Below are 19,146 nucleotides of genomic sequence, written 5' to 3'. Positions count from 1 at the left end.
GGATTTTTTTATACGGCAGCGAACGGTTTTTTGCAGAGAAAAATATCGATTACCAAAAACAGTTCGGTTAGATAGACTTAAAAGACTTTCTGCGTTTTTTTCGACGTATATTCTTAGCCCAACATTCAATTCGGTTGGGACTTCTTATACGTAGCATTTCTGGGCCCGGCTATCTTGAGCAAACATGATCACCAGGCGTGGTATTTCTAGCGTATGCAAATAAATCATTAAAATATTCGTTACTATTTATATACAGTCTCAAGAGAGAAATTCTCAATTCAAGCGTGCCACCCTGAAGGTTACTGCTCGCATGCTGGCCGCCGCTCTAGGCATCGGACATCGTCTGCCATGCCCACTGCTTGACAACACTCTAACTGTCTAAGTTGAACCGGGGAGACCGTATAGCATGGCCAATTGCTTGTCCGCTTCTGTCCGTTACTTCTGTCTGGCTCAGCTGTTGAGTTTTTGTCGAAATCTAATTACATGCACGTGGTCAAGGACGCAGAGCACCCACTAGTGGCTGGCTTTTGTGGTTAAGCCTCTACCAAAGTCTCGTTTTATTTATGTCATATACAGCATTCCACTCATTCGGCCAGCCGTCTTTTGCCATAAGGCTATGCTCCCGCAGGTCTTCTTGCCTCCGCTGGAGCCCGCGAAATCTTTTGCTGTTTAGAATTATCAACGTTTGTAAAACATCCACACAGACAAAAGCAAATACAGCTGCGAGATTACATCAATGCATTGACTCACGCAGGCGTCTGCGGCGAAAACAAGCCAAGAAAGAAACGAAGGGGCGACCAAGATCTAGCCTCTAGTTATGTTTCGATGGCCGTTCCGATAGCAGGCCCACATGAAATATTAAGTAAGACACAGCACCTTCCTAGTGTGATGGAAGAAGCGTTTGTTGTAGTTTTCTAGTCGCTTCCTCTTTAAAGATTATCTAGATGGAGTAATGACCTCTGTGGCGAAGCACCGATTTGCTTCTAGCTAAAAGCTGACGGAAGTGAGTGTTTTTATTTTCCATTTACACTTCTTATGGTCACCCGTTATGTATCGTTTTACTGGCATTCTGCTTTGTTGACTTTTAGGTGATTAGATTAACGACAATGTTCCCTAATATCCGCAGGCTGCTCTAGTACTTTTCGGGCCCGTACATACGCTAGCCTATACCTTTCCCTTGCATACGCCTTCCCCTAAACAAATGAAATGAGCGAGAAGCCAGATACAATGATACATGTCAAACGAACAGAGCCACTCGAAAGGTATTTACGCTAAAAATGCAGGTAATTTCTGTGTATCAGTTATGTAGGACTTCCTACCATCAGGGAAACGCGCCCTAGGCCCCTCTCAGTCCTGTAAAATTTCGTTTTGTATACCGCTAGAACTAATTTGGAGTATTCTTTTTATTTCAAGGCTTAGTGGGCTATCTTTGGATTATTTTTATGTTCTGTATCAGTTTGTATCAATCCTTTGGTGTATAGCACTGGAAAACAAATACAACTAAAGAAATAATAAAGATAGGACTAATACAGTACGGCACATCGTGCATGAGCTATCAAAGAAAACAGTAACGTAAATGCGTTCGTATGTTGTTCGCTTCTACTTCATTAGTGGGAAGCGGAATCTTCAGTAAAGATAATTGGTCGCCAAAAAAACCTCGAACGACTTGAGAATGCATAGAAATCAGCTTACTTTAGCAATGGCAATCTGCCTATTAATACTCGACCCACGCACGTTACACTAACCCTTTCAACACGCACTGTGTTATTGCAGATCCATTTAGACTGAAGGATTTCTTGTACTAGTGAAAATAAAGGTCTGATTCCATATCTCCTCAAAACGGTGACTACTCAGTCATGCCGCTTGACATAGATAATTTACTTATTCATAATGAGCTCCCTATTTGGTTTCGTTGTCACACCAATAGATATAACCACAAACGAATCCAATATCAGGAGCAAATTCGAGCGGTAGAGCTAAAACTCTGATCACGAAGGCAGCATGCTGAACGCCTGCAGCTCTGTCTATTACTTCGTTTTTCTTTCAACAACAGGAAGTTCAGCGTCTGCTTCGTTGTCTGTCCATATTGTCATTGTAACTTTTGTTTACATTTTTTATTCAGCAGCGTAATTAAGTTTTTCTATTAATTAATAAATGTGTTTAGTGCATGATGTGTTCGAATTTCGCAATAACTAAACACCTACATTTCAAGTTGTATTATACTTCCTCAATGCAGCTGAGGTCGTCTCGTCCCGAACTCTCCGCGGTCTAGGCAGTTGCAGAAGAAGTGATAGAGTAAACCGAACTTTAACTTTGCGGAAGAGCTGAAGAGGATGTATACAACATTGCGATGCCATGCTTAACAACGGCGAAAGAAACGTGAAGCTAGTGCTGTATAGTTGTTGTAAGATACCACAGCAGACCTAGCATAAACTAAAAACGCCCGTATATAAATCGTTAATGACGTTTTTGCTTTACTTAAAAGTACAAACGGATATCGTTTGATATGGCGTTGTCTTCGCCCCTACGAAACATCATCCGTTCAATTGATACCTGCGACCCTCATCGATATCGTCTCCGTAGCCCAAGGCCTGAAAACTGGAGCTGCAACCGTTTCAAAGGCAATAATAGGTTTAGAAAGTTCGCTACGCTTATCTTGCGACCATCGTAGGCTTATGATTCCTGAATCGACCAATCGCCAAACCACAAGCCTGCTGGTTGCGATGTGCCAGTGCGGATCTTGCAGCCATATGTATCTTTGACTATGCGTATCACTGACCGTCTGCGTTTTTCTGAAAAACTATTGATGGGTTATCGTTGTCGTATCAGCTAGATCGGTCCAATATTTGTCTGGCGCCCTGCTGGTGAATGAAGCGGTTGTACCAACGTCATTGCGAAATCCAGCCTAGCTTTACCAGTGCACCAAAATCGCGCATTTTGAAAATCCGTGGTAAACCCTACGCGCCTTTTTAGAGATCAATCCAGAGAGGACGTAAGCCCTCAAGGTGAACAGGGGCATCCGCAGGAAATCGCCGTTGCCAAACAGCGACGTGATCACGATCGCTACAAAAATCTGGCAACAAAGAAAGTATAGTCCATAGTTTAACCTAATTCGGTTCACGGCAAACACGTGCGGTGTTTCAACTGAGGGAATGGAGGTAGCCTTCTAAATTGACCAATCCCAGTAGACTAGCTTAATCCATATTCCACCTAAAGTGAACGATGGGATTGGCAAATATATATCTTTTTCATAATAGGTAAACACAAAGACGCCTCGCACTTAAATAAATATAAGAAGATAATAAGAAATAGTGTGACCTCTCTTTCTACGTATAGTTTTTGGGGTTTAGCTGTCGATACCCAAATATAGATAGGGGAATGGTTATTTACCGCTGGATGACTCGAATATTGCAAAGTTCGCACTATTCCTTATTTAATTATGGCGGTGATTGAACGTCACCAAATTTACTCTGTGGCTACTTATTCGTCTACCTGAACGTTATTATATTACTGACTTATTGCCTTCCCCTATTTTGCGCTTCAAAGGTTACATGCCACTCTAGTCAGGCAAGCGATAAGAAAATCCTCTTACTTTTGGCGACGACTCACGAGCATAAAGGCTTTTCTAAAGTATTTCTTTACGCTGCATAGGCAGGAATTACTCAGTAATTTTTTTCCCGTACACTGTTATCCTTTCAAAGGACGTATGCACCGTTTTTACAGTACCCTATCTCTGATTCACGTTTAGAAATCACACGAAAAATATCAACTATTATTGTCTTCTCTGTTGCCAGCTAACGGCAAGTTGTCAACTAATATTTGTCGTTAGGAAATCGACAACGTCAATAAAGTGCAATGACAATCACGACAGCGATTGCCATAAAGTCCCGGTAATTACGTGGTTATCCATGATCCGTCTTTGTCTTTTGTCGGACGAAAGACGTTACGTGCTTTTGCAGGACCCAGATGCTTAGCCCAGCTATAAAAATATGGCCAGACGGCATCCCAGTGTGTGGACGAACCTCCAAACCGCATCATGAAGGGTGAAATACCCTTTGGAACGCTACGCTTTGTTAAGGCTTAAAATGAGGACATCCGGACATGGGTTCAGGATGATAGTCGAATCGTTGCATTGTTGCAATATCCTGGCATACATTAGTGGGCATACTGGTACTGTCGCTACGGTCGTCGTCCACGGTATTGTTTGTGACATGGCCACTAAACTGCAATAGCAGTTGACCCAAGGCTAACGATTAGGGCCAGTCATCTAGCAGCAGCTGAGTCCTATATTGTGACTGTGCGGTCGGACCGCCATGTTATCATAATTAAAACTGCACCTTGAGCGAGATTCGATCGCTTAGATTTCGTTTATCATTTAAACCAATTTTACTATGCGACCAGGACACATTAATTCTGTTACCGTCCTGCTGTTAAGACATGTGTGTATACGGATATTTTTCGAAGGTGCTGAATGTCCGTCTATAGACTTGAACCGCCATTTTTCAGTTACCATGATTTGTTTTTGAAAGAGCTGTACCACAGGCGCGTGAAGAATTAGTTTGCTTTTATCTGCACTATTTAATACAAATGGCTACTGAAATAAAGACAAACTACAAAACGCGAAAGTTGCCGGCGATCTTTACTGAAGGGAATTTTAAGAGGAAATTAGGCTAGGCAAGACGCCAATTATCTCCCATACTTAGAGTCGCTGAAAGCCAACTCACTGCGCTCACCAGGCCGATGACGCAATACTAGATATGAAGTCGTATTCAAAGTCGCTCGATCTCGCCAACTTTTATTATTACTTATATCACACGTTCAGACTGAAGCGGCAAGACCAAGAGTTGAAGAGGCTTCATCGGAGATTAGTAAATTTAACAGGTAGAGCAGAGATGACTGGACTAAGCATTGACCAGTGTCAAGGTTTCTCGTCTACAGCATAATAAGATCGCCACTGGCACAACATAACGGCCATTTTTGTTATCGTCGCTATCAGCCACGGTCATAATACGTGCGCGTCAGTGCCTGTCTTTATTCATGCTAGATGCAGAATCAGTCATAATAATACGCATGCGCTGTGTACGCATTCAATAGAGTGTGAGACAATACTCAGGGAACAAGGTTCGGGGGGGGGGGGGAAGGGGTCTTTGTATTGTCACTACGACAATCTATCTCATTAACATGTAGATGCTGTTTCCTCGTGGCGACTTAGAGATGTCTTGAAACTTCGTACCGCATCGCGTTGCGGCTTCGACAATAGACTCATTGGCCAATCAATCGTCTTACAGCAAAAGGCGTGGTACGACGGGTGCTAAGGGAATAAATTACGGAAGCAAAGCTACCGAGAGCTGAGCGAAAAAGAATTTTAATCAGCGAAGCCGTTGATCCATGTTTTAACCCAAAGGAGCATTATTTACATTATAGGCCATTTATATTAGGTCAATTACGTAAAGCGTTTTGATGACTGCTCTCACAGTCGATGAAAGTTCATTATTGTTATTTATTGTTGGCGGAAATTCGATGTGGCCCTCCATTTGTTAGTTATCATTGCCATCAATAACGGTAGGGGCGTACTTCTGTTCATGTTTCCTTTAGAACTCGTTAAGGGTCTGTACGGCCTCACGTTGCAAACGAAATCTATTTGATTGCCAAGTATTTCGAAAAATCTGAGCTTTATATGAGGAGAATTATACTTAATAGTTGCAGGCAAATTACTGACTTTTTAGCAATATTTGATCCAGATCCGCCTGGAGCGAAAGCATATGAGCTCTAACAATTTAGAAAAAAAATGCCAATATGGCCCCTAGATTTACCAGTATTCTTGAATATTCTGCTTCTATATAGCGGAATAGGTTGATTTTATACAATTTAGCCGACATACATGCTTGTGCCCTTAAATCGCGTCTATAGAATTGATACTAGATTTCGTTACAAGTAATGAAAAGAGTAAGAAACTGACTCATAGCGGCAAATTTTCCAACCGTATATAGATTTTATTTTGTTTTCAACTATTATATTTATTAAGATATTTTGTGCAAATGTGGACTATTGCATGTTTTATAAGGCTAAGACATTACCGTACCGGAAAGTACCGTTTGCCTGTACTTGTGTGACTTGATCCTGAAGGGTTTTTACAGAAAACAGTTTTTGATTACGAAGTATTTTTTTTAAATTCACATAGAATTCTGATGATAGCAGTGCGGTACCCACGTATGAATCCGAGTGAGATTTATCACTGAGCTGAAGTGAGAACTTCGTTAGCTTAGGCATAGTCACTTCGATTAGCAATTGACCAATGTACAAAAACACGTCATATTACGGGTTAAAGCTAAATTCCCACGCTCGGTGTTATATACGCGCACGGTTCCGTGCGTCGTTGGAACTATGGCCTACGATACTGTGTTGCTCATTATACGAAGCCGTTACCGGCAACAGAGTAGCTCAAAGTCATTCAAAAAAAGAAAGAAAAAAGGCCGTTTCGTATCCTGTTAATACATATCGCCATTTTTATGACGATTGTTACAGATCGGTTATAGCTATTGTGAAGTTTGCCATTAGTGATATTTGCTCGATGACTATCGATACAACGACGTCGTAACGATGACGGCTATTATAGTAAACGGCTAAAATAGTTTTATTGCTATCGATGAAAAAGTTAGAGGAACGATGGAAAAAACAGACTACCTTTGTCGGAAAGCAGACACACTCAATTAAGGCAATATTACAGTGCTAATAAACCGGCCAACATATATATATACATAGGACAACATATTGATCTGAGATATATGTATGTGAAGGTTGAATGGAAGGAATTAGGGCCCGACTACGTTACCGCTCCGTATAGAAGCTATGGAAGATCATGTAGCTGGCGATGAGTGTTTCGTGATGGCTGAGACGAGATAGTAAATATGAAACTTCACTATTTTGTCAATGTAACCTTAACTGCATGGTTATGCCCTTTTTGGAAGAAGGTACTTGCATCCGAAACGATGGACGTGATAAACTTTTAGTGCGGTATTGCTTTTTTTTAACTCGTTTAACTGCTTAGCGGGCCCTCTTTCGAAATTAGACACGAAACCAGTCGATTTCTCGATGCGCCTTGACAACTCTCCTACGAATAGGTGAGACGATTGGAGTTTGTGAATTTTTTTGCCTAATAATTATTTTGCCTTGGCTAAAATAACATTGGCAAAAAAACTGTTAACGGTAAATTGCTCAACTTCAGTACCTTTTCTTAATAAAAATTTAATTTTTTCATATAAACACAGGTTTTAACACAATATTGTGAACGGCTTGCTCGAGGAAAACTAGTACCAAATGTTAAGTTACCCACACTGCTGGCTATATGACGACACAGTCAGCCCTTTTCTAGCTTAATGAGCAGGACAAACTCTTGAGCTTAAACAGCAGAACAAAAGCGGACAAAGATAGCGAAAATCTTGAGGATCACAGCGGTAAGAACTACCAGAATTCTATTGTTTTTCCAACGGCCTCTGTTTAGGTGCGCTTTTAGGTCGAAACATTTACAATCTAGAGATTCGAAGTAGAGAATTGTTATTTTAATTGAGCCAATTCGGTCTCGCGCGACTGGGTAAAGAATAAATTCAATTAAATACCAACTATAACGTTTCAACTTAGCCCATACTCGTGTGTGCTACAAGGTGCAAAAAAAATAAAATTTCAAACCACTAATTACATCTGACTCTCCAACCTGCTGCCAGGCCGTTAAACATCGATTATCTTTTATGTTCCAAAGCGAGCTGAGACTTATAAGAATAAATGTATTCCAATGTAGTCCATATGTATTTGCGCCTTCGCCAAGCATAGAACAGCAGACAAGAAAAAAAATAATTATAAGGATACTTACGATCTAAACAAGACCTGCGAAATTGGCCTAATGCTACTGCATCCATCTGGACAATAGGTTCGATAGTTCCATATTGCTAGAAACCATAAGACTTGTTATCGTGCGGCGGCTGATATGCAAATGAAGCACCCCCGTATTGGGATAATATCAATCTTCTCAATACAGACTTAGATCTAGACCCGGTTTACAAGGAAATTCACAAAACCTTGCGGATAAACCGCAACACTATTATGAACAGCCTATAAATAGAACACAACAACATACGAAGCGTCGCTGTATAGTTTAAGGGGTTAATGCATCGCCTCTTATTGCTTTTGTTGTCTTTTAATTGTGCGCAGGCCCTGTCTTGATCCAGGCTTAGGACATAAAGTCGGCACATCGTTGTAGCTTTCGTGATTATCGCAATAACCTCCATTGTATAAGTCCGCTGACCTTGGTATGTCGCATGTTTGCCTATCCGTTTCTTTTAAAACACGTGATTTGGCCTGTTGCCAACAAATCCTGTCTTCATTTGTCCGCCACTTGTTCGTCAAGGACCTGTGTCAACTATTCGACTACGGCATCCGACAATATAAGGCGACGAGACCTTTTGTCGGCGATTACAAGTTTTGGTCCTCTAGAAATCTTGGTAGGACAGGCCAAGGGTGCCAGTGCATTTCAGCCAGCATTTTTCGTTTAACAGCCTGAAAAGGAAAGGCCCACTTGAGAAAGCCTGCGGTGGTGCGCGTTTCATAGCTGTGTAATGCGAACAAAGTAGGTTGGACGAAATCTTCCTTATTATAGTAGCGTTCATATTACGATGTCTGTAATAATGTTTGCTTGATTAGCAAGTACTTTAGTAGAAGACACAGAACGGATGCAGACGGCTCAGAAAGCAAAGTGAGGGTTCGAAACTTCACAGCAGGGCAATGAACACCCTGTCCTAAGACGGTTTAACGTCTGCGCGTCAAAAAAGATTGAGGACCATAAAAGATATCAAATGTAATGAATATTTGATTTACGAGTTCGTAATGCTATACATATAAATCATTACAATGCCTGAGACCTAACGTGACGTCGACGTTATAGTCGGATAAATTTTGCCACCAAAGTAACGTAATCAAGTATAAATAAGTATCTACAAAATGTCATTCTTCTGGCTATAATCGCGAGATAATTAAAGCGTTTTAGTTTCGTTTCCGCAATTCACAACCCAAAGACCTCATATCAAAATTTACAGTTTCATATAGAGCAGGTCACTGATGCGTGTAACTCATAGTTGAGAGCTCTTGCACGCAATAATAAGGTTTTATGTGCAATTTGATAAGGGGTTAATATATAATCGTGCTAAAGTTGAATATACTGTAATTACTTTTCAACCCACATATTATCCTTAAGGTTAAATATTATGGACATCCCGTACAGAGTTGTACAAAGTGGACCAAAGGAAACGTCATAGACCTGTCGGCTTATCTTATACGACTTTGATTTAACGCTAAACGACTCTTGCATTATGGTGCCGACCCTCCCCCCCCCCCCCCGCCGCGGGTCGTTCCCCCATTGAAACCCAGCTCCTATATGAGTGTGAGGTAGACAATAAAGTATCCCTTTTATCTTGAATAGACAGACGAAAATAAAAACGCATCAATGGACCTTGACACAAAGTGGGGAAAATACCCTTTCGAACTCTATCTCAAGCAAGGCGCGCTCATCGTTGATTGACCGGTGCTTGTTTTCACATGGGGGTGTTACAGACAGCCCAGTTGACTGAAAATGGGTAACACAATTGGTCACGGTGTCCAAAAGCAATGGATACATCGCCGATGTATCATAGTACTATTTTAGTAAGACGAGGCCAGTTTGTTTCCGCCTTGATGGCAGAATGAGAATCACCACCACCGTGCTGCACGGAGTCCTAATATGGTTATATGTCTCAAGGTCTAGAGCGAAAAGGTAGAATGTTCGGATTGAGTAGGTCTAGACAAGAAAACCCTGGCTATAGAGAGCGAAGACAGATACTAGCTAACGAAAATAAGATGCAGCGACGTCCACTGTCGCTCTTCGGCCAATCTCGACTCCAATAATTGAGACCCAACAGCGACCACAACAAGAGACGAATCCAAGAGGTTTTTTCTTGGCGTACAACACATCGAAGGATTCTAACAGGCAACTGTTCTATGGACTGCTACGGAGGCAGCTATGAAGATGGCCGATGGACACAAAGCCGCGAGCGGATCGGATAGCAAGGGGAGTACGGCTGACGCTGGCGGCGCTGTCCCAAAAGCAAGCGAGTGGACGGTGGAGAAAAACGCACAACACTGCCCGGAGAAAAGAGGCTGATTTCTTTTTGAGGAGGAAAAAAGAACAACGTCCTCGTCGCCGGGAATCGGGAAATCCGATACTACTCTGCTTAGATTTTCTATACGCGGGAAACGATCGTAGTGCTCGGGTGTTGGCGAACTAGACTCGCCATCCCCTGCCATCGGTGAGAAGTATGGGGGTTGACAACATCGATGGACAATCTGCTTTGCTTGCTCGGCCTTTCGTCCTGTCGTCTATCCTGCTACTTTGGTATCCTAACAGATCATCTCTTAGATGCTAAAGAAAAATATTTTCTTGAGGGCTCTCCAAAAATGCCCCACCCTTTTATTTATCCTTTCCGGGCTAGCTAAGGGAGGAGACTGCGCTCAACACCAAAATCTATGTCGCAGAGCACCGCCGTTATCGCTGTGGCTGTCGTTCGGCACCGGCGATGAGGCCACATCCTTTACCTCAGTAGCCGTAGTCCTGGGCGTACTGACATCGCAAAGGAAATAAGATACGGCGATGTGTTCGCCCATAGCAGGCACCAGACGCACACTTGGTCCTTTTTCTTTCTCTTTTGCTCTTGCATGCTCTCTCTCTCTCTCTTCTACGCGCGCTCTCACCTATACGTTTCCCCTCGTTGCTTTTACCGCAATAGCAACTAGTGTGGGCTCATGAACCTTGGCATCGGCTTCGAACTACCATCCACAAACGCTTTCTCACGAACTGCAAAACTCCGCGACGTAGTAACTGAATCGACAGCGAGCGTTTCGTAGCAACGCTGTTTTTGTGGAAATTGAAAATTCCCTTCTTTCAGACTGGGAATAAGGTTGAATGAAAAAAACAGCTGACGTGGGAGAAAACGTAAGAAAATGAAAACCGCAATATAGAGCAAATCTATATTTTTGTCTTGGGGTTTTCGTTTTTGGAACACGGCGACGGTTGTGATCAACCATTAGGTTCCACAGGAACAGAGCGCAGGTCCGGAAATGCCCTTTCGTCGTCCAGCGGAAAAGGAAGACTATTGGAATTGAGTAAATATAGTCTGGCAGGGTCTACTAGCTCCGAGCAGTCCCTGTAACCTGTTCAACGAATTACGTAGAGTAGTCATCAGTGCATTGAGGAGTTCACTGCGTACGTTTGTATGCTGTTGGATTGGGTCAATATTGAAAGAAATTCAAGATTACGCAAATATAAAGCTATCAGGTTCCTGTGGAGGTGAGGCATTTCGCTATTAAAGAAAAACATTCCTCTCTGTAGCGTTGTCGACCTTTGTTATTTAAAATATATTAAAAAACTACTCTGAGCTTTTAACAAGTGACCCAACTACTCTTTTAAATTTCTGGCCTTGGCAAATTTGCAGGTATTATGAATGGCATGGATTAATAGGATTCGAACCGGAGCCGACAATATCTTTAATAAAATGATAGACACACTTCGTCTTTTGCCGGTCGTCTGAAGCACTGCTTAACCGCAATTGGGGTAAGATTCGAAAAACCCGTTCATTCAGAGAGACTGATTAATAAATATCTACACCAGTGTCAATACTCTGAAACCTTGTCAACCAGCTCGTAAAAGGGCTTTCGCAATTTTTCGGTCACTTGAAACAGACCTGCCCTTAGTTACATTACACAAGTCCTATACACTAAATTGCATTGTACGTTGCTTTTTTTCGGTATTTAATGTATGTTAGCGTGACAATTTTATCACGGTGACACCGTGGACGGTTTTGCACGTGCAATACCGCAGAGTGCGTGACAGCCTCCGCTTTTCTGAAGAAATTGTTGACACCAGGACCTAAAGCAGCGAGGTTCAAGTTAATGCCAATTTACCGCATTGAACCTGCTCTTTAGGCTAAGTTGTCCCATAACTCGAATTTATTTCTGGGAGGCATGTTCTTGCTACTTGCTGGGCCCTAAAATAAGTTCGATGTCAAGGACAAGGAAACTTTAGACGCTAACGTTGTAAGGGGCTAATGCGCATGGCTGTTTCAGTGCCAATCTTTGTTATCTAAACATTGCAAGCGAAGTAAGTACACTTGTTAGGTTCTTTCTTTGCGTAATCGAAAGCTTGACAAAATCAATTTAATTACACTTACGTTAAACACGAGTGTAGGGGTACGAAATTCTCTGCCCGGAGTGCAAAACTCTATATATATATAATATTCGAAAACCAACACTTAACAAATACGTTTACAGGGAAGATATGTCCGTTTTGTCACCACCATTTGTGATCCACTGAATCTACACTTTATGACTATCAACTTGTTATAGTTACCTTTACTCGTCCACTTTCTCCACAAAAATATCAATATCAACATGATATTTGTCAAGTTAGATGACGACATTGTTCCACCTTTCCAGCTCTTCTTCGCGGTTGATGCGATATCAGATACGCTGCTTGATATCTTTTGGTCCTACCGTTGGCCGGACAACTTCTGCTTGTGCAGAGCTTCTCAAGCGATTTATTTTTCTGCTAGTGGACAGCATCAGACTGGAGCGCTGGCAGCAGACCCATTGATATCTCGCTTTCCAAATACCTTAGTCTTTGACAGCTTATCTCTCGTTCTTTCATATGTACCGCCTTGACTGAATTTGATACTTGGCACCTCGGATAACATAGCTCATGACGCCAGGTTGGTCCGTCGAAAATCTTACATCACACGAACGTAGCAATCTGGCTTAGTAAAAAAAGAAAACCGCTTAGCTAGATCTTGGCGTTCACACTGAAATTTTCTGCTAGCAAAGCAAAGTGCATTGTCTTCGGCCAGTCACCATGAGGCTCCAAATCTGCGTCTACTTCAAATATCCCTTTAGGCGTAACTCATCGACGCGGATACCGTATCGAGCCCACATATTCTAATTATCTGAGTCAGCTAATTGCTTTGGCGGTCATAGTAACAGATAGCGGTGTAGAAAGCGGGAAACTACTCGGCGAGATGATTTGGTAAATTGTTGTGTTGCCTCCTGTGGTTATTACACTGACTATCCTATTGGTTCAGACAAATTTGTATTGTAAAAACGTCCATCACACTGTTCATCTATGTAGTTGCTCGGATAATGCCCACACTTCTGATCCGTTAAAAGGACGCGATCCGCGCAAACGTTTGAAGCGGCGGTCAAATTAAACCTTCAGGAAAAGTTCAGTTCAGGGTATGAATCAACAAGGCCATAATTATGTCATTACAAAGCCCTGATAGGTCGATGTCGCGGAACGTCGATCTGGGTTCAGTTTACTTCGCATTATTATTTTATTCAATAGGTAGCTTGCCTAAGCTTTATCGTAATCCTCGCAGACAAAAATAGTAAAGTAGGTTGCAATAGTTCTTCCACCAGGTGTAATTTTGAAAATTTTATAAGCCCTTTACTTACATAATGAACCATACTTACTAGTCTTAACAAAATGTAACAAAGCCCTGAACGAACTATTCTTACTGCAGCATTATTTTTATTGTTTATATTAACGTTAGGATTGTTGTTTAATATAATTACCGCCAAACAAAATCGAATGTGTAAAGCTTTCGCGGGTAGAATGTAAATTCAAAGCTGTAGATGAGCTTTCGCTACCGTTATGTGTACATAGCATTTTAGTGAAATACATAGTCGTCTCCGGTAAATAGCTTGCTTAATAGCTTCGATACTATGACCTCTTTAAGTACAAATTGGAGGTAAACCGAAACCTGCCGCACCCTCATGTCGACTTTACCCTTACGAAACTCATGATCCCCCTGTCATTCTTCAATAGCTACGGTTCGTGCACGTACAGCCCCTGTGGATCTGAGCAATTTTCAGTCGAGAAGAAGATGTGTACCGCCTGGGGGGTGCAAGTGTCCCGTCTACGCAGGAACATGCTACAGATTAGCTTTATTTTGTCCGTGTGCAGGCTTTTCAGCTTTTTTTTTTGGGATTTATTAGCTTTTTCAGATAATATTAGTTCACAAAACTTGACGCATTAAGCAGGCTATATTGAGATGTATCTAATTATTTAGAAAAGAACATCTCTTGCGTAAAAATTAGCGTTTGCCTGTTATGGAACCATGGTGCTCAATGCTAAATATATTCTCAAAATCAGCTTGAAAGTAGCCAATTGTCATTAGCTTAGGGATCGTTAATAAGTGTCTGCTCTTAGCTAAATCTGTTGTCTGCTTGTTGACAAATCGCACGGACACAATCACTAAATTCGACTAGTTCGGCAACAGTCATTTCGACAGAAATTCAAAAGTTTTTGTCTCTTATATATATATATATATATATAAGCTTCTATCAGCCCTTTCTCTGTTGTACTTAATTCCGGAAGGTGTTCCAGGGTTATCACCTTGAAAAAAGTCGTTGGAAGGAGATCGGTCGCTTGGTTGACAAATTTGACGGCTACGTACACCGTTGCAATCAATTTATTGCTGCTGCCTGCTAACGAGAAGATCCTCGTTGTGCCCCATTCTTATGGCTTCTACTGAAATTCATGACGGCGTGCATCCGACGTCAGTGTTCATTAGTAGTCTTTACTGTTAGTAAACGCGGGGTCAATCCAATGAAGCTTCGGTGGCTTGCCATATCCCCCGCTCGCTATGTGCCTCCCTTGCTCCGATGTTTGTTTCGTCTCAGGAGTAGGTACAGCTAAAATTAATAACGATCTCTTAGGTAAGATAGTGTTCCCCTAAAGGCGTTTTGCTATTCACCGGTATAGCCAGAGTTATTTGTAACGTAAACTCACAAAAATTAAGGTCGTTTCTATTTTTAATGTATCTTTAAATTATCTATGGTTATTGTTAAGCAACAATAGTTAAGTGAGGAGACGTATTAAAAGACTTTTTAGTCAGCCCATCACCACAAATTTTTGAGGTGAGGTCGTTCCATTAGGATGAGATGAAGTGCTCATAACTAAGGTCGTGTTGTCTCTCTCTAACTGCAACTTCTGAAGTAAGCAGATCGCTGTCGCGCTGATCACAACTTGCTTCCTGTAGTTATTTAAGAACAGCATCAATGCTACTGGCGACTTTTGACCACTGCCAACATAATTATATAATTATTGAATTACAGAATTTCTTCACAAACCTACGCCGTTTTCATTATGCAGTCGACCCAGTCGGGCCCTTACATGTATGTAAAAGTAAGTTGTTATACTTCGTGATCCTGTGCTCAAGAGACGGCAGCGTTGAGTGGGTAATAAATGAACTGCAAAGAACTGCTTAGGAAAGCGCTTCCAGCGCAAAGATAGATGCATTATCTAGCTAGCTAGAAATAGTTTACAACCAAGTTATTTATATGAGCATGAACTTATTGCTCGTTCGTTTTAACTGAATACGGTCAATATACGTGGAATCAATATTAGACAACAACCTGGGATTGTTTTATAAGGCACAACATTAATTGGGGAAGAAATAGCCTCTTTCGAGCAGTGCTGACAACTTAGTGTATCGAACAATAACGTCTATAAGATTTTGAGCAGAGTGCAAACAATTTTTTGATCAAAGTCACAGAATAACCGTACTGTATAACAGAATGAGCTAACATAAGTTGCTATGACTACCTAACATCGTTAGAAGAGCCTACCTAGAGCCTTAATTGAATAAACGGTATCAATAAAATTTGGCATGCTAGTGGTTTCGTGTCTATTCGAATGCCCGACCTGAGGGCGCTCGGCCCCGCAGCTTACGGGCCCGTGGACGTCGAGATGAAATTTAAGGAAGGAGAGCACGCGAATCCCAACGATGAACGTTCGCGTCAAGGAGAGCATTGCAAGCGACATGACAAATGGGCTCGATCTGATCGATTATATATATAGATAGAAGCAATTCAATTGTGATAAAAGTACCGTTTTTTAGTAAGTAGATACATATGCAGCTATTTGCTTGATAGAAGATCATAATTAATGATAATAATAGCAATAAGAGTCAAGGCGGGCGAAAATCTACAATATCGGACGTTCATTGACGCCCTTAGCGCACTGCACTGATATACGCTATAGCCGATTGTATCGACCTAGTAATTCTGCCGAATAAAAATGTCACATTAGCTGCCCTTAGTTAAGATATCCGCTTAACTGTTCCTTGCTAAACATAAACATGCTGCTGAAAAAACCCCTAGCGTTTGACGCATGAAGCTTAAGTCAGTGCTCAATCAATATGGCTAAATGCTAACACTCGAGTCTTTCTTCGTAGTTACGAATCAGAAATTGGCTAGTGGACAAGATTTTTTTTAAAGTGTGTCTCAAATCAGTAATGTTGAAGTCTGTTAAAACCTAAAATATAGATGTGCAGGCTGACTTAAGCATAATTGAAAGCGAAAAAAGAAACGAGAAAGAAAAGCTATTAGATAGATATAATGGCTATTGTATGCGCCCAAGCGTAAACAGTTTAAAAAAATATATGCCTTAAATAAGCTGTTTATCTTTAATAAATGATTGTAATAGTCCGCTTTGTTGGAAGTGTCACATACGCCGTAGGACCTTTGTCCCGTTGTTGTCCTGTAAAATCGTTTTGTATATTATAGCTACTCGTTAAGTAGAAGAGGTGAAAATGCGTTAAGCGTTAGAAGAGAATTTGTGGGATAGAGTGGACAGAAAGTTATGCATTTTAAAACTTCAAGATTCTTAGTCTCAAGCGGTACACCCTCATTGGTACAGTATCAAATGTTATTTATATAAGTTTACGTTGTTACTGTATATTATATTGACGAAGCTCTTTTGCAAAATATGGTTAACAATCTTAGCCATCTCCCCTAATTGGTTTTTGTTGACTTTGCCCTGCTGCTGACAACGGCCTCTTCTTCCCGCTGCCATTTGAATTATATTTATTCATCGAGCATTTATGTTTAGTGGCCACCGTTAAAAGTAAAAAAGAAACACCAACATGTTGTTTATGAAATAATATACATAAAAGTCATTAAGTTACTGAAGCCAATCTGAAGAATAGTCAAAGCAATTTTTCTGTAACCTGTGTACTTTTACAATCCGTGACGTAGGTGTAGCGTTAGCGTGGTTAGTATCTGGGACCTAACGCACCATCTGAAGCTGTGTCCGGAGAGAAACCTCGAAACAATGGTCCGTGTCCAGAACTTGCACTGCGCAGATTGAGTGACTGAATTTGTAACTAAAATCGTTAAACACGAACAGTGGAATACGTAATGAATCTTTAAAGTGCGAATAAACACTTTATTTCCTTTCAACATTTAACAAAATATCTTTTACGTATTAACGTCGCACGTCAACCAAAGGTAACATCTGGGCACCCTGGCCTCTGCTTTTACGCACTAAAACCTATCGCTTGAAAGGAAGTTAAGGGAAAATTTTTGCTTATACACAAACAGCCGTTTGCATTCCGGAGTCTGAGAAGACGAAGGCCTTCCTTAAAACTTCTCGGAGCCTGTTTACATTTGTTACTTTGTACGAGCGTGCCCGTGCTATAATTGAGTCCATTTATGGCTAGCTCCGCCATCTTTGATTGGTTACACCTCACTAATAGTACTATTCTATACCGAAGCTATAGCTGAAGTTAGTGAGTGCCGAGTTTTACGCGATGAGCTTCTTCTTTTTTTTTTTTTTTCGAGAATGGCTATATTGTTGAGTATGTGCCACATTACTAAATTTAGAATCTCACAAGTATAAAAATAATGTTGAGGTCAACTTCAAGATCTTCACCTTCAAAAAAAGTTAGCTAAGTTTTTTTTTGCCATCAGGATCGTGCGAATGTTTTTTCCAGAACAAGCATGTGTGTGTACAGTTGATGAGAATATTAACATTATTCTTGGAACTAACTGAAACTTACCCATAAGATGGTTGTTTTTGTTTACTAGAATTGTTCGATGACACTTCTGTGGATTGTACGTAACTTTCTAAATGTTAAATGACGTCTTCAGATTCATACAAAATATGTGTCGTCACAATAACAACTTAACTCTACCATAATTAAGAAAAATACTACTTTCTTCACTGTGAAAACATTTATGTGATAGCAAGCGCTAAGTTTTAAAATCTTACTGGAAAAATTGTTTTGTTTAGGAGTTACACTCGATCTATAATGAATATATAGATTATCATTACTAGAATTGTTATTACCTGGAAGCTTTAGGAAACACATAGAGCAGTGATCTAGGGTGGATATGCTGTGTATGAAGTCTGTGCATTTCGGAGCAATCTTGCGAGAAGCACTCCAATATAACAACCTATATATATTTAATTTATATACGGGCTGTTATAAGGGAACCCGACTGACCTGGAAATCGAATAATTTTTTTAACAACGTACCGCTAGAGAACGAAATTTGTGTGTCAAAGTCGGTTGAGTTTACTTCAGGAAAAATTACTTCAGAACGAAAACATCTTTCGATCTTGAAAATCAACGCCCAGTTTTTTGACTTTGAAAGGGTACTGCGCCTTGGGAATTTATCGAAGATTGGTGAAGAAATTAGGCAAGGAAGCCTTAAGTGAAAGCACAATACGTGAAGAGTGCAAATGTCTCAAGGTACCCAGATGTGAGGATTCGTAGTATAAGAACACAGTGCCGCAATTGAAAAAGCTTCCTATGAAGGCAGAGCTTAGAGTCTGTATCGACAAAAACTGGCATTTTACGCGGAACGTGTTATGAAATTATAATCCAAATCCTAAAAGTGCGAGAACTGGGCAAAAACTTCATTCTCATCGGCTTCGGTAAGTGTGTAGTTGATTCGGACGTAAGCTAATGGTGGTACTTGCAGTGGATATGAGGGACATCTGCTGCTATAGGATGCTTGTCGAAAATAAAACAATGAATATAGTCCGCTATCTCGGGTTCCTTAAGAGGTTCATAGGTCATTGGCTGGACAGTCGCAAGTACGCAGTCTAGTTACTTGATGACAATGCTTGTCGTCACCGCCATCCTTCAGTTACCTCGCGGATTTAAAAAAAGAATATCCAAAGCTGATTTCAACCCGTTTTTTCTCCCAACCTAAATCGGCCTCATTACGGTGCTTTTCATATTCTAAAAAAGGTATTTGTTAGGCAAGCACATGCCACTATCGGTTT

The 19,146-nt window shown here is 40.9% G+C and overlaps 1 long non-coding RNA gene across 3 annotated transcripts; it reads left to right on the top strand.

Annotated features, from left to right (window-relative positions):
• Window positions 1–883: 883 nt before the first annotated feature.
• LOC111258542 (uncharacterized) lies at window positions 884–17,290 on the top strand. 3 transcript variants are annotated; one of them, XR_002679053.2, is made up of 5 exons: window positions 884–1,003; window positions 11,514–11,632; window positions 14,447–14,627; window positions 15,187–15,256; window positions 17,110–17,290. It is a non-coding gene; the product is annotated as an uncharacterized LOC111258542 (long non-coding RNA). The 3 variants fall into 3 exon arrangements; XR_002679052.2 differs by lacking the exon at window positions 884–1,003 and adding an exon at window positions 8,468–8,620; XR_015310186.1 differs by lacking the exons at window positions 884–1,003; window positions 14,447–14,627 and adding an exon at window positions 8,468–8,620.
• Window positions 17,291–19,146: the final 1,856 nt, after the last annotated feature.

The sequence above is a fragment of the Varroa jacobsoni genome, unplaced genomic scaffold (assembly GCF_002532875.2).
Source record: "Varroa jacobsoni isolate VJ856 unplaced genomic scaffold, vjacob_1.0 scaffold_244, whole genome shotgun sequence".
NCBI classification, from domain to species: domain Eukaryota; kingdom Metazoa; phylum Arthropoda; class Arachnida; order Mesostigmata; family Varroidae; genus Varroa; species Varroa jacobsoni.
This window is presented reverse-complemented; position numbering and strand designations above follow the sequence as displayed.